At 44.6% G+C, this 16,550-nt stretch overlaps 1 protein-coding gene across 7 annotated transcripts in view; it reads left to right on the top strand.

Annotated features, from left to right (window-relative positions):
* Positions 1-16,550, top strand: part of hipk2 (homeodomain interacting protein kinase 2) — a 273,548-nt gene that overhangs the window by 153,663 nt on the left and 103,335 nt on the right. The window lies entirely within an intron of this gene.

Below are 16,550 nucleotides of genomic sequence, written 5' to 3'. Positions count from 1 at the left end.
TCTTGAAGTCTGTGACTGGATAAATGTGTAGCCGTGGCAACCCTGTATTCTTTCTGTTCACCTCAGTTTCACTCCCCCTCTCTCTCGATGGCCTTGATCTTTTTGAGGCATGGTTTCCTGAGAGTGGGCAGTCCAGATATTGTCTACCCCTTACCCAGCTGGCATCTCAACAGGTGTTCCAACGTCAACAACACCCATTAACCCACCATATGCTGGGATCAAAACTGGGAATACATATTTGAAAAGCATCAGATACATATACGTAAGGACAAAGCCCTTGCATCAACTTGTGCTGTTTCTCATTTACTCTCTTTTTCTTTGTGTTTCTCCTTTTCTCCCTTTGTATCTTGTATGTTTTTCGTCTCTTACTGAGTTCCTGACTGTCTCTCTATGTGTTAACTTTTCTATCAACTTCCACTATTCAGACTCTGTGTCACTGTCTCTCTTCCTGTGCCTATTCCCATTGTCTCTGATTGTCTGTGTCTCTGACCTGATATATAGTGTATTGGCCAGCAATGTCAAAACTTGAAAATAATAAAATAGCATCTGTTTGTGCTTTAAATTAATGCACTGCTTGCTGGAGATCCCATTTACTACATTAATGAGGCAGGAATCCACAAGCAGTAGTTGCCAATTTTAGGTGAGGACAGTGTATTTTTTTAAAATTCTGTTATGGATTGTGGATGTCCTTGTATAGACCAATATTTATTACCTGTCCTAATTGCCCAGAGAAGTTGTTGGACACCAGCTTAATTGAAGCACTCCAGAGTAGGGGCGCCCATAATGCTGCAGAAAAGGAATTTCAGGATTTTGACCTGGAAAGTTGGTGAAATGGTGATGTTCCCATTTAGTTGTTGTCCTTGTCCCACTAAGGCCATAGGATGTAGGGGCAGAAGTAGGTCATTTAGCCTGCTGCTCTGCTTCTCCATTAAATGATTTCACAAGGCCATACTGATTCTCATTGATTGTATTATGCATTTCTAATTGCTTTGCATCTTGGGATGCAAATTATTCTTTTTTAACTCCTCTACCATTTCCTCATACCCCATTATTATCTTCACAGTCTCATTCTCGAAAGGATCTATATTCATTTTGGTATTTATATATATTAACGAAGTCATTAGTGTCCATTTTCATTTAACTTGCTAGTTTGCCCTCAAAACTTATTTTCTCCCTCTTTATAATTTTTTTGTTCATCTTTTGTCAAGAGTGTGGTGCTGGAAAAGCATAGCAGGTCTGGCAGCATCTGAGGAGCAGGAGAATCGATATTTCAGTCATAAGCCCTTCATCAGGAATGAGGCTTGTGGGTCGGGTCTGAGGGATAAATGGGAGGGGAGTGGGGTTAGGGAGAGGTAGCTGGGAAAGGGATAGGTGGATGAAGGTGAGGAAGAAGGTGATAGGTCAGAGGGGACAGTGATGGACTGGTCTGGAGGTCGGGGCTGAGTTGGAGGCTTGGGACTGGGATAATGTGGGAGGAGGAAAAATGAGGAAGCTGTTGAAATCCTTATCCCGTGTGGTTGCAGGGTCACAAGGCAGAATATGAGGTGTTCCTCCTCCAGGCGTCGGGTGGTAACGGTTTGGTAATGGCGGAGGTCCAGGACCTACATGTCCTTGATGGAGTGGGAAGGGGAGTTGAAGTATTCAGCCACGGGGTGGTGGGGTTGGTGGGTGTGGATGTCTCAGAGATGTTCTCTGAAACGATCTACAAGAAGACATCCTGTCTCCCCGATGTAGGGGAGACTACACAGGGTGCAATGGATGCAGTAGATGTCATATTCCGCCTTGGGGCCCTGCAACCACATGGGATAAATGTGGATTTCAACAGCTGCCTCATTTCCAACCCATAAGCCTCATTCCTGATGAAGGGCTTATGCCCGAAAGTAAAATAAAATTCCTCTTTTTCACTACTTTTATAAATGTCTGTTGTTGTTCTTTAACTGTCCTTACTATAAACTTCCATTCTCAGTCCGCTCCTGCCAACTCATCCCCTCATCCGAGATAAGTATGTTTTTTTTTATTCACTCATAGGATGTACTGGCTAGGCCAGCATTAATTGGCTTTTCCTAAGTGCCCAGAAGGCAGTTAAGAGTCAAACACATTGCTGTGGGTATGGAGTCTCCTGTAGGCCAGACCAGGTAAGGATCATTGATATAGCTACTTTTCTGACCAGTAATGTCAGTTTTCTGTCCTTTTGTCAGCCCGAAGCCAATTGTCATGAGGATACAAATGTGCACACTAGGGTCATCCACTTCGGAGATCAAAAAGAATTGATCCAAAGGTACAGCCTCTAGTTCTTGCATATCCTTTGCCACAACAGCTTACCCAATTGCAATGTGTACACAACAGGATGCTTCAGCAAGTTATTCAACTTTAGAGAGCATCACTGTTGAAACTAATCCTTTCCTTTCTCATACATTTTCCAGAGGAACTTACTGGGTTACTGTCAGGAGCAGGAAGCTCAGCTCATTGTTCTTCTCAGGGCCAACTGCAGCACCAACCAAGTAACTAATCAAGGTTCCTGCGAGATCACCTTCCAAAACCGGCACCCTCTAACACCTACTGTATTGAATTGAATAACTAGGGACGTAGAGAAGGATTTAAATTAATTCGGGGAAGTAGGGGAGGGCGCATGAAGAGGTATACAGAGACTTACAAACCAGGATAACTGTTCTGGCTGTTTTCAGGGTGACTATTTTGATAATGATACCCAGAGTAGAACAGGAGGGACAAAATGTATTAGTAAAAGAAACCAGCCGCAAATAGGCAGGGGGAGGATTCTAAATAATTGGCTCTGATAGAAATGTAGTATTCAGAACAAAATACATAATTTTGCAGCACAAGAAGAGGTTAATGGGTATGATTTTATAACCAATATAGAGATATGATTACAAGGAGATTAAAAGGTAGAAACTAAATATTCAGCTGAGTATGTGACTTTCTGAAAGTGCAGGAAGGAAGGATGGATAGATAGCTTTGTTAGTACGAATCAAGTAACTACAATAGCAAGAATCATCTAGGATTGGATGATGTAGAATTCATATGGGTGGAGGTAACAAGGGGAAGAAGACACTGGTGGGAGTAGTCTATAGACCCCTCACAGACACTGTCTGTACAACAGAAAATACATCAGGAGATAAGGAGGGCATGTAAAATGAAGCAGTGCATAAATCATAATTTCATAGAATCATAGAATCTCCTACATTGCAGGAAGATACCATCCAGTTTGCGCTAACCCTCCAAAGAGTTTCACATCCAGATGTACCTCCCAACTCTATCTGCATAACCTCACATTTGCCATGGCCAAACTCACTAACCTACACATCTTTGGACTGTACATCCAAGGTTGGAATTGAATTTGGGTCTCTGGCATTGTAAGGCTAACCACTCAGGTCAAAGTGTTGTCCAATTCCTTTTAATCTTCATGTAAATAGGGAAGATCAAATGAACAAACATAGCCATGAGGAAGAATTTGTAGAAGTCAGTTTCCTGGAACAATATGTTGTGCTTCTCACCAGGGATCAAGCTATTTTGGATCTGGTAATGTGTAATGAGGTAGATCACAGTAAGAGATCCATTAGGGAACAGTGATCATAATATGGTTGAATTTAACATTCCGTTTCAGACAAAGAATCCTAAATCAGAAACAACTGTGCTAAGATAGGGGAGGCAATGGTCTAGTGGTATTATCACTAGACTAATAGACCAGAAACTCATCTAATATTTTGGGGACCCAGGTTTAAATCCACCATGGCAGATGGTGGAATTCGAATTCAATAAAAGTATATGGAATTAAGGGTCTAATAATGACCATTGTCAATTGGCAGAAAAATCCATCTGGTTCACTGATCCTCTTTACGGTAAAAGATGCCCTCTGGGCAATTAGGAATAGCCAATTAATGCTGGCCTAGCCAGCACATCCCATGAGTGAATAAAAAAAATAAATAAACATACTTATCTTGGATGAGTGTTGAGTTGGCATGAGCGGACTGAGAACGGAGGTTTATAGTAAGGACAGTTGAAGAACAATGACAGACATTTATAAAAGTAGTGAAAAAGGATTTTATTTTACTTTCCTAATATACCCTGTTAAATTATTGATTCCTTATGTGAGTGTCTGAAGATCTTTAGTCGAAGCAAATAAATAAGTAAAGGCTACTGTGGCAGCTGTTTAATGCCCAGTCTAATTGGATCTGCACCTCCCCTACCCCAACTCTGACAACACCCTCATTTCAATGGCCCAAGGAAGAATGAGGATGAGCTCACCCCTGTGTTCACTGAACCATATTAGGGATCAGGCAGCAGCTTTGAACATCAAAGTAAGGATGACATGCTTTAGTCATACAGGAGATCGATGAGACCATACCTTGAATACTGTCTGCAGTTTTGGTTCCTTGCTTAAGGAGGACTTTAAATGCAGTGGAGGTTAGTTCGGGAAATTTTTACAAGAATGAAATCTGGAATGAGTGGGTTGGATTATGAGATATGATAGGACAGGTTGAGATTGTTTCTACTAGAATTTAGAAGAGCAAGGGGTGATTTGTTTGAAGTTTCTGAGATCCTGATTAATCTTAACAAGGTGTCATAGAGTCATAGCCATACAGCATGGAAACAGACCCTTCAGCCCAACCCATCCATGCTCACCAAGTTTCCCAAACTAAACTAGTCCGACTTGCCTGCATTTGGCCCATACACTCTAAACCTTTCCTATCCAAATATCTTTTAAATATTGTAACTATACTTGCATCTAACCACTTCCTCTGGCAGTTCATTCCACATATAAGACATCATCTGTGTGAAAAAGTTGCCCCTTATGTCCCTTTCAAATATTTCTCCTGTCACTTTAAACATATCCCTCTAGTTTTGAACTCCTCCACCCTGGAGAAAATGTTTTTGCCATTCACATTATCTATGCCCCTTGTGATTTTATAAACCTGTTTAAGTTCACCTCAGCTTTCTATGCTGCAGTGAAAAGTGTCACAGCCTATCCAGCCTTTCCATCTAATTCAAACCCTCTCATCCCAGTAACATCCTGAAATATCTTTTCTGAGCCCTGCCCAATTTAATAACATCCTTCCTATTGTAGAGCGTCCAGAATTGTTTGTAGTACTCCAAAAGTAGCCTCACCAACATCCTGTACAACTTCAACATGATATCCCAACTCCTATACTCAATGATCTGAGCAATGTGAAGGCAAGCATACTAAATACCTTCTTAACCACTCAGCCTACCTGTGATGCAACTTTCAAAAAATAATGTGTCTGAACCCTCGATCTCTCTGTTCAAATACACTACTCAGGGTCCTATCATTAACTGTATAAATCCTGCCCTTATTTGTTTTATCAAAATGCAATACTTCAAATTTATCCAAATTAAACTCTATCTGTTACTCCTCAGCCCATTGACCGAATTGATCAAGATATCTTTGTGATCTTAGGTAACCTTCTTCACTGTCGACTATACCACCAATTTGGTGTCATCCACAAACTTACTAACTGCCTCCCTAAATTCTCATCCAGTTGTTCGATGTGGAAAGGATGCTTATAGCTGAAAATATGTTGCTGGAAAAGCGCAGCAGGTCAGGCAGCATCCAGGGAACAGGAGAATCGACATTTTGGGCATAAGCCCTTCTTCAGGAATGGCTTATGCCCGAAACGTCGATTCTCCTGTTCCCTGGATGCTGCCTGACCTGCTGCGCTTTTCCAGCAACACATTTCCAGCTCTGATCTCCAGCATCTGCAGACCTCACTTTCTCCTCAAAGGATGCTTATACTCTTGCTGTTGAGTCCAGAACTAGGGGATACTGTTTAAAATTAGGGGTGTTCTTTTATGACAGAAATCAGGGGTATTTCTTTTTCTCTGACTCAGAAGGTGATGGAGTTGGGGTCAGTAAATATATTTCAGATGTGGTAGATGATTCTTGTTAGGTAAGGGAAACTCACACGGGGCGAATGTAGAATGGAGCAAAAACAGAGCAACCCTGAACAGGCATGAAGGGCCAAATGGTGTACTTCTGCTCATAGTTCACATGTGACCCTTCCTTTTAAGCATTCTCATCAGTTATTTTCAAGTTCTTCTGTGAGTTCATCCTCCCTCTTTGTGTAATCTCCTCCAAACCTTTGATATTTTGTGCTCCTCCAATTTTAGATCCTCTTGCACCTCCCGAAATTTAATCGACCGTTGATGATGGACCCCTCAATTGCTTGGGCCCTAAATACTGGAACTTGGTCTGTGAACCAGCCTGCATCTCTGCTGCTTCACCTCTCAGGCATTTGTTAAAATCTGCCTCTGGTCGTATGTTTGCTCACAGCTGTCTTGTATCTCCTTTTATGACTCGGTGTGAAAGTTTGTTTGATAATGCTGCAGTGATACCAGGTTGTTAGTGGCCAGAACTCCCCTCCCCCCTCACCAAAGGATACTGACCCCAGTACGTCTATGTCTGTTGCTGCTACCCCGAGCAGAGGTCTTCCTGGCTGGCATTGAAGAAAGTCATTTTTTTCAATATGCTGACTGCCGAACAAAACCAATTAAGTAATTCTATTGAAATTGTTGAGTCATATGTGACTAAACTCTGACAGTTCCAAAGATACTCTGTGGTGACAGAATTAGCACTGAAGGTACAGAGCCTTCCTTTGGTACGTTGTTCCCAGAACACATTCCCTTTTATCTCCAAAGGCAAATAAGTTTTGAAGTCAATGTTTTCTATTTCCTGTAAACACTAATTGCTTAGTCAGTGTTGATTCATGTGTTCAGCATGCAAACATCTCTATCTGGGTTAGAATAAGGCCACAATGCCAGCAGTTCTCACTTTCCAAGACCTGACTGTGGGAATCTCTCTGGCCTGTTAAGTCAAACAAACAGGAATTCATTAATTACAAAGCCTAACTGAGCCAACTGCTACTGGTAGTGAAGAAGCAAACTAGGAGCGAGGGATTTATCCACATTTCTATGTTAGCTCAAAAATATTCAGGCTTGTTCATGATGCTGTAATAGTCTGCAGACCCTCAGTGGCTGGAGGTGTGAGAATTATTGGCCATGCAGGTTACTGGTAGCACAGGAAATTGTCTCCGTGAGTGTCAGTAGCTGGAATTGGGAGAAAGTGGATGTAGATTGAATTTAGGAAGTTCCATCAACTGCAAGAGACTTAAGGATGACACTACAGTCTCTTTGTGTCCATCTAAATGCAGAAGCAGCTTTGGCTTAATGTCACATCTGAGGGGTGACACTTCTAACAGTGTAGTATTCCCTCAGTACTGCAAGAGAGTGCCTGCCTGGAGTAATTGCTTGTGTTTTTGGAGTCAAACTTGAACTCTTAGGTTTCAGTGTCAACAGTGTTTCTCCCTGAGTCATTACTGAAAATTTCTTTTTCATGGCAATGTTTTCTTGAGCTAGTCCACTATACAGACATTGACAAGTTGAGAGGTTGATTTCAAAGTTGGAGGAGATTCATTGAAGCTTTCAATCTGAAGGGAGAGAGAATTTTCAGGGCTAGAGGTTTAATGATTGGGAAAAGCTGAGTTTCTCTAGAGACTCCCATTCACACACACGACTTAGACTCTTGTACTGTAGAGAGCTGGCATGGATATTGGTGAAATAACCTTCTTTGCTGCTGGAGTTTGACGATTCTCTATGATCCAAATGACATTGCTACTTCTGTGATCTTACTGTGTTATATTGGCTATTACATTATTACGCTTTAAAAGTGCCTCGTTGGCTGTAAAAATGTTTTGAGATATCTGGTTATTTAAAACTGTGAATTTTTCTTTATTTTCCGTTCTCTACCCCAAGGCACTGAGGCCAAAGAAGCTTGCTGCTTCTTTGAAATGAGACCACATGACAAATGGGAGACTAATTCTGGAGTTTGGCAAATGTATTGTTCTCAAATGCATTGAAGGAAGGGAGAGAGTTTAAAAATGCTTAAAGAGATTAGGGCTGAAGGTGCATGGAGGTAAAAGAAATCCGGGATAAATGAGGGGCCTGAATTGGAGCAGTGCAGACATCTCAGTATCTCTGAGTTACAGAAGTAAAGACAAACCATGCAATGCACGTATTTGAAAATGCATGACGCTGCAAAAGGCACAGCAGGTCAGGCAGCATCCGAGGAGCGAGAGAGTTGATGTTTTGGGCAGGACCGTCTTAATTTGGATCCAACCAGGACAACTACTACCTACAGCAAGTCCACAACCTCCAGAAACAGTTTTCCCTCCTCAGAGATCCTCAACTCCACTCTAGCAGCCTTGCGCCAGCACTTAAAAGCACAGACCCTGAAGAAAGGTCCTGCCCGAAACGTCGATTCTCCTGCTCCTTGGATACTGCCTGACCTGCTGTGCCTTTTCCAACGCCATGCTTTATCAATTTCTCCAGCATCTGCACTCCCCATTGTCTCCTATGATTTGAAAATAAAGATGAGAATGTTAACATTTGAGGCACTGCAACCTATGTCAATGAGCCAGTGAGTGAATGAGACTTGGAGGAGATCAAGGTAAATGAGCAGTGCTTTGATTGAGCTCAAAAGTTTACAGAGGATTGACAGTCAGCCAGGAGATAGTGAGGACTGCAGTGTCAAAGAGTGTGGCACTGGAAAAGCACTGCAGGTCAGGCACTATCTGAGGGGCAGGACAGTTGATATTTTGGGCATAAGCCCTTCAGTCCAGTTTTGAGAGGGTTGGAATAGTCAGGCTGAGAGACAATGTGACATCAGTGAGAGTTTTTGGACTGAGGCACAAGCAGAGGTGAAATTAGGTGAAAGCAGAGGTTATGGAAGTGGAATAAGGCAACCTTGTAATGAAGAGGGTATGGCGCAGCAGGGGACAGGCGAGCGTGTCCACACTGGGGGACAGGCGAGCGTGTCCACACTGGGGGACAGGCGAGCGTGTCCACACTGGGGGAAAGGCGAGCGTGTCCACACTGGGGGAAAGACGAGCGTGTCCACACTGGGGGACAGGCGAGCGTGTCCACACTGGGGGACAGGCGAGCGTGTCCACACTGGGGGACAGGCGAGCGTGTCCACACTGGGGGACAGGCGAGCGTGTCCACACTGGGGGACAGGCGAGCGTGTCCACATCTGCCTTTATTTCACTGAGTGACAGAGTCCAAGATGTGAGCGCTGTCTGTGAGTGGATCGCTGTTAGTGCAGTCTCTCTTGTGAATGGTTTATATTAATGGGTGTGTTTGATGGGCCAAATGGGAATAGGCCAGTACAATAGTGTCCAAGCCATGTGTGTGAATGGAAGGCCTATGTTTTGTTATTTTGGACTCTTGTTTTTTTTAAAAGCCACAAGGATAAGACTCTGAAGTAATTTTCAAAAAAACAATTGCAAATCTTCCACTGTTTGTGTGTTTTTAATGAGGGTGTCAGTAAAAGGTGAGTGTGTTATGCATGGGAAATCCATAAATGATAAGATTGCTAGAACATGCTTGCGAGGTAATGGAATAATTATTGTGTTGAAAAATGAGGCAGAGATGGAATCTGACCTTTCTCAGCCTTGTGTTTTCACTTACCTCTGCTAATGATGTTTCAGTGATAGATGGATTGTTGGTCGTAAAGGGAGCTTTCTTAACCTTCCATCCCCCACCACTCCTTCCTTTCTGCATAACCCTCACCGCTCTTCATGCAAGATAGGAACTAAAACCTGTTTGCAACACATAAGAAATATAAATCAAAAACATGTATCATTTGTATATGTCCCTGGTGTCAGCCTGCACTTCATTTGAGCCAGACTTTGTACATAGTGTTCAAATCAATTTATAACTAGCCTTAATGTTAGTCTCCATATAGTATTAATGTAGGTCCAGATTTAATACCAGCCTCCCTAGTAGTCTGTACATAGCACAAACCACTCCTATCAGCCTTGTGACTTGATTTAGTAAGGTTTGGTAGAGATTGACAACATTGATGTTGATGTATTTTAGAGCCTTAAAGGAGCCAGAACTTTGAGGAAGAGTAAGCTTTGCTCAAAATTCTCTAACTTTTCAAATCATGAAATAATTTAATTTTGAGAAGCACAGCTTCTCCAATATACAGCTCCCTTGTCACAGCCTTTCTGATACAGAGCTCCATCCACATGGCCTCACCAGTGTTGAGTTTTAGTCTTGAACAGACACTGGACAGACTGGGGTTGTGTTCCTTGGAGAAGAGGAGACTGGGGAGGGGACACGATTGAGATGTATAAACTTGAGGGGCTTGGATAGGTTGGACAGGGAGAAACATTTCCCCTAGGTGAAGGGATCAATGTCTAGGGGTCTAGATTTAAGATAATGGGCAGGAGAAGTGAGGAAACAATTTTCACCCACTGCCTGTAAGGGTGGTAGATGCAGAAACTCTTGTCATAATTAAGAAGTATTTAGATGTGTACTTGTTGTGCCAGGGTACACAAGGTAATGTGCCAAGTGTGAAAAATGGGATAGAATAGTTAGGTTTGTTTTTGACTGGACTTGTGGGGCTAAAGAGCCTTTTTTTGTTTCTGTAGACTTTTATGACTCTCCAATATAAAGTGCCCTTGACATGATCTGTCTGCCGAAGAGTTCTTCTAGGATGAGTTCTCATTATGAGCTTTCCAATATGAAGCTACTGAAGACCATAACATATAGGAGCAGAATTGCTCATGGAGTGTGTTCCATCATTCGATCATTGCTAATATGTTTCTCAACCCCATTCTACTGCCTTCTCCCATAACCCTTGATCCCCTTAATAAATATTTCTATCACTGTCATAAATACACTCTATGACTTAGCCTGCACAGCCTTCTGTGGCAATAAGTTTCGCAGATTAGCCACCCCATGGCTGAAGAAATTTTTCCTCATTTCAGTTCTAAAGGGTCAACCCTTCACTCTGAAGCTGTGCCCTTGGGTCTTTGTTTTTCCTGTTAGGCTATGCAGGACTCTCAATATTCTGTAAGTTTAAATAAAATCCTCCCTCATCCTTCTAAATTCCATTGAGTACAGATTCAGACATTTGAAACCACCATCAGATATGCTCAGACGCTTCATGATTTCAACAAGCTGTAGCTTTGGTGTGTAGTCAGTTCTGGTGTAGCTTTCATGATGGACCTCTGGTCTCTGTTTCCTCTTTCCTTTGTAGCACCTCCCCGTGGTGGTTATTTAATATGGATTCCTGGCAAACTGACATGAGTTGTGACTGTTGAATAATGAGAAATGATGTTGAAGAGATAGAAAAGTCAGCATCTGGTCAGTAGCATTCACAGCATAATAACTTTGATATGCTAATTGAGTAAGTAAGACAAAGACCAAAGTAACATATTATACAAAATGCTCCTTTTGAAGGGATGACAGTTAAGTCAGGGAACGTCAACTGGATGAAAAAAATGACTGGCAAAGAGGTAGAACAGCAATATGAAACAATTAAAGCAATGATCAAGAGTTGAGAGGAAGTATATTGAGTCAGAAGGTATAAAATCTGTGTACAGTTAAGGAGTCACAAAGGAAAAACGACTGTGGTGGGAGATATATAACAGTCGTCAAGATGTGGGGAAGAAAATAAACCGTGAGGTGAGAAAGGCACTATTATCATAATCATGGGTAGGAAGGAGCTTCAATATGCAGGTGGACTGGGATAATCAAGTTGGTAGTGGATCAAGAAAAGGAATTTGTGGAATTTCTACGAGATGGCTCTTTGGAGCAGCTTGTGGTAGAACCCACTAGAGTACAGGCAATACTGGATTTGGGTGATGTAGAATGAGCAGATGTGATTCGGCAGCTTAAGGTGAGGGGACCCCTAGGGGGCAGTGACCATAATATGATAAACTTCACCCTGCAGTTTGAAGGGGAGAAGCTGGAATCGGATATAATATTATTACAATCGAGTAGATGATAACTACAAAGGCATGAGAGAGGAGCTGGCCAGAGTTAAATGAAAAGTGAGCTTAGCAGAGAAGCAGCAATGGTGGGAGTTTCTGGGAGTAATTCAGGAGGCACAGCAGAAATTCATTCCAAGGAAGAAGAAACAGACTAAGGGGAGGATGAGTCAACTATGGCTGACAAGGGAAGTCAAGGACAGCAGGAAAGCAAACAAAAAGATTAATGGAAAGCCAGAGGATTGGGAAATCAGCAGAGGATATCTATAAAGGCAATGGGAGGGTGGGTGCAGAAGATGAAATATGAAAGTAAACTAGTTAGTAGTATAAAAGGAGATTGCAAAAGTTTTTTTAGATTATTCTCTTTTAAGAGAAGAGAGATGCAGGAGTGAACATTGGACCACTGGAAAATGAGGCTGGAGAAGTGGTAATGGGAAACAATGAAATAGCAGGTGAACTGAATAGATACTATGCATTAGTTTTCAGAGTGGAAGACACCAGGAGCATACCAGAGCTTCAAGAGAGTCAGGGGACAGAGATGAGTGTAATGGCCATCATGAAGGTGTTAGGGAAGCTGAAAGGTCTGAAGATGGATAAGTCACTGGATCAGATGGACTATACCAGGGATCCAAGATGGCGGAGATCTAACAGGTCTGCCTTGCTAAGCGAAGTGGTGCTTTTACACTCCTCGATTAAGCTATGTTGAAGAAAATTGATACGTTAATATTAGTAGAGTTGCAATATACCTTTTTTTAGTAAGGGAAGATGCCTAGAGGCAAAGGACAGAATAAATCACAGCAGGCTGGACATTCCTCTGCAGCATCGGACATGCCCGTGGCCACAACTGCGGCCTCCCCTAAAATCCTGATGGATCACCTACTTGGTAAGGCCTGGCTGCAGAGTTCGCAAAACCCCGGGTGAAGATCGAGGCATCGATTGAAGAGAGTCGCGCCAGGCTGCAACCGATCTCAGCATTGCTGCAGAAGCATGAGCAGGAGCTGCAGAGTCTCGGGAGACGAGTGGAGGAGGTCGAGCACTGGGACGTGATGTCAGAGACTGCAGTCGAGTCTTCAATGGGACGTATCCAGGCCCTGAGGAAGCAGGTACGGGCCTTAGCAGAACAGGTCGACGATCTTGAGAATTGAAGCTGAAGAAAAAACACCTGGGTGGTCGGGCTGCAAGAGTGAGAGGAAGGCGAGCAGCCAACCAGTTTTCTTGAAGAATGGCTGCCGCGATTCCTGGGACTGGGAGGCCAAGGCTGGCTGGGTGCGGATTGAGAGAGCTCACCGGGTGGCGGTGTGCAGGCCCGGTTCGGACCAGTGCCTCCGCCCGGTCCTAGTGTGATTAAGGATTAGTGGTGCTGGAAGAGCACAGCAGTTCAGGCAGCATCCAAGGAGCTTCGAAATCGACGTTTCGGGCAAAAGCCCTTCATCAGGAATAAAGGCAGTGAGCCTGAAGCATGGAGAGATAAGTTAGAGGAGGGTGGGGGTGGGGAGAAAGTAGCATAGAGTACAATGGGTGAGTGGGGGAGGGGATGAAGGTGATAGGTCAGGGAGGAGAGGGTGGAGTGGATAGGTGGAAAAGGAGATAGGCAGGTAGGACAAGTCCGGACAAGTCACGGGGACAGTGCTGAGCTGGAAGTTTGGAACTAGGGTGAGGTGGGGGAAGGGGAAATGAGGAAACTGTTGAAGTCCACATTGATGCTCTGGGGTTGAAGTGTTCCGAGGCGGAAGATGAGGCGTTCTTCCTCCAGGCGTCTGGTGGTGAGGGAGCGGCAGTGAAGAAGGCCCAGGGCCTCCATGTTCTCGGCAGAGTGGGAGGGGGAGTTGAAATGTTGGGCCACGGGGCGGTGTGGTTGATTGGTGCAGGTGTCCCGGAGATGTTCCCTAAAGTGCTCTGCTAGGAGGCGACCAGTCTCCCCAATGTAGAGGAGACCACATCGGGAGCAACGGATACAATAAATGATATTAGTGGATGTGCATATAAAACTTTGATGGATGTGGAAGGCTCCTTTAGGGCCTTGGATAGAGGTGAGGGAGGAGATGTGGGCGCAGGTTTTACAGTTCCTGCGGCGGCAGGGGAAAGTGCCAGGATGGGAGGGTGGGTTGTAGGGGGGCGTGGACCTGACCAGGTAGTCACGGAGGGAACGGTCTTTGTGGAAGGCGGAAAGGGGTGGGGAGGGAAATATATTCCTGGTTGTGGGGTCTGTTTGAAGGTGGCGGAAATGTCGGCGGATGATTTGGTTTATGCGAAGGTTGGTAGGGTGGAAGGTGAGCACCAGGGGTGTTCTGTCCTTGTTACGGTTGGAGGGGTGGGGTCTGAGGGCGGAGGTGCGGGATGTGGACGAGATGCGTTGGAGGGCATCTTTAACCACGTGGGAAGGGAAATTGCGGTCTCTAAAGAAGGAGGCCATCTAGTGTGTTCTGTGGTGGAACTGGTCCTCCTGGGAGCAGATACAGCGGAGGTGGAGGAATTGGGAACACGGGATGGCATTTTTGCAAGAGGTAGGGTGGGAAGAGGTGTAATCCAGGTAGCTGTGGGAGTCATTTGTAAAAAATGTCAGTGTCAAGTCGGTCGTCGTTAATGGAGATGGAGAGGTCCAGGAAGGGGAGGGAGGTGTCAGAGATGGTCCAGGTAAATTTAAGATCGGGGTGGAATGTGTTGGTGAAGTTGATGAATTGCTCAACCTCCTTGCGGAAGCACGAGGTGGCGCCAATGCAGTCATCAATGTAGCGGAGGAAGAGGTGGGGAGTGGTGCCGGTGTAATTACTGCTCTACGTAGCCAACAAAGAGACAGGCATAGCTGGGGCCCAAACGTGTGCCCATGGCTACCCCTTTGGTCTGGAGGAAGTGGGAGGATTCGAAGGAGAAATTGTTAAGGTGAGGACCAGTTTGGCCAAACGAATGAGAGTGTCGGTGGAAGGGTACTGTTGGGGACGTCTGGAGAGGAAGAAAACGGAGGGCTTGGAGGCCCTGGTCATGGCGGATGGATATCCATGGTGAAGATGAGGCGTTGGGGGCCGGGGAAACTAAAGTCTTGGAGAAGGTGGAGGGCGTGGATGGTGTATGTGGGGAGTATGTGGGGAGTTCCTGGACTAGGGGGGATAGGACAGTGTCGAGGTAGGTAGAGATGAGTTCATTGGGGCAGGAGCATGCTGAGAGAATGGGTCGGCCAGGGTGGTCAGGCTTGTGGATCTTGGGAAGGAGGTAGAACCGGGCAGTGCGGGGTTCCTGGACTATGAGGTTGGAAGCTGTGGGTGGGAGATCTCCTGAGGTGATGAGGTTCTGTATGGTGTGGGAGATGATGGTTTGGTGATGGGGGGTGGGGTCATGATCGAGGGGGCAGTAGGAAGAGGTGTCCTCGAGTTGGCGTTTGGCTTCAGCGGTGTAGAGGTCAGTGCACCAGATTACCACTGTGCCCCCTTTATCCGCTGGCTTGATGGTGAGGTTGGGATTGGAGCAGAGGGATTGGAGGGCTGCACGTTGTGAGGGTGAGAGGTTGGAGTGGGGGAGGGGGGAAGACAGGTTGAGGCAGTTAATGTCCCGGCGGCAGTTGGAAATGAAGAGGTTGAGGGCAGGTAATAGGCCAGCGCGGGGTGTCCAGGTGGATGCAGTGTGTTGGACGTGGGCGAAGGGGTCCTCGGAAGGTGGGCGGGAATCCTGATTGTGAAAGTAAGCTCGGGGGCGGAGGCGACGGAAGAATTGTTCGACGTCCCGTCGTGTATTAAATTTATTGATGCGTGGACAGAGGGGGATGAAGGTGAATCCTTGCTGAGGACTGATCGTTCGTCCTCAGTGAGGGGGAGGTCTGGGGGATCGGTCCTACAGGGACAAACAAAAGGTAATGGAAGCTTCCAGATCATTGGGGAAGGATCCACAGGCCCTGGTTTACAAAGGATCAAAGATTATGTTTTTTCAGGACTTTTCTGTGGCCGTGATCCACAAGAGGATGTCCTTTGATGAGGTGAAGAAGAGACTGAAGGATCTGGATATTCACTATTCTATCAGGTATCTGGCAGTGCTCTGTTTTAATCACAAAGGATCTCTGCATGTATTTGACTCCTCAAAAAAAGCAAAGAACTTCTTGAACACTTTGAAATAGACCGGATGGTCCAAAGAACATGGATAATGGTTCTCTTTTCTTTTCCCTTTATTTTTTTTCTCTCTACCTTCTCTTTTTCCTTTATTAATTTTTTACCAGAAGTGTTCTTTTTAGTGATAACTGGTCAAGGTAGGGCTGGGGCTTGGGTGAAGTGCCCAATTTTAATTTCTTTGTCCATAATACCTATTTTTGTTGTTAATCCTTTGCCTGAGTTTGGGGTGCGGTCAAGCTAGAAGGAGTTATGGAGGTGTATGTGGGTAGTGTAAATGCCCCCTGTGGGTAAGGGGGGAGAGTCTCCCATCAAGTGTTTTTTGTATGTTGTAATTGGTTTAATATTTTGGTTTTTAGCAGAGGTAGTTTTTGAAAGTTTTGTTAATGTAGTTTTAGTGTATGTTTTTTTTAGACTCTGAGTCTTCATTTATTTACACTCGGTGCATTGTGAGTAGGGTTGTCCCTCTTGGGGGTTCAAGAGTTGTTATAGAGGGATATAGCTCAATGTCTCCTCAAATGATGCACCTGGATTATTAAGGGGAGTCACTCACTGGTCAAGTGCAAAAAAGTACTTTCGAGTCTCAGGAAGGAGAGGGTTGATATTGCCCTGTTGCAACAAACCCATCTTGATGATAAGGAGCATCTAA

Source organism: Chiloscyllium plagiosum, unplaced genomic scaffold, assembly GCF_037043375.1.
Source record: "Chiloscyllium plagiosum isolate Xiang-an unplaced genomic scaffold, Cpla_swu_hap1 HiC_scaffold_19, whole genome shotgun sequence".
Taxonomy (NCBI): Eukaryota; Metazoa; Chordata; class Chondrichthyes; order Orectolobiformes; family Hemiscylliidae; genus Chiloscyllium; species Chiloscyllium plagiosum.
This window is presented reverse-complemented; position numbering and strand designations above follow the sequence as displayed.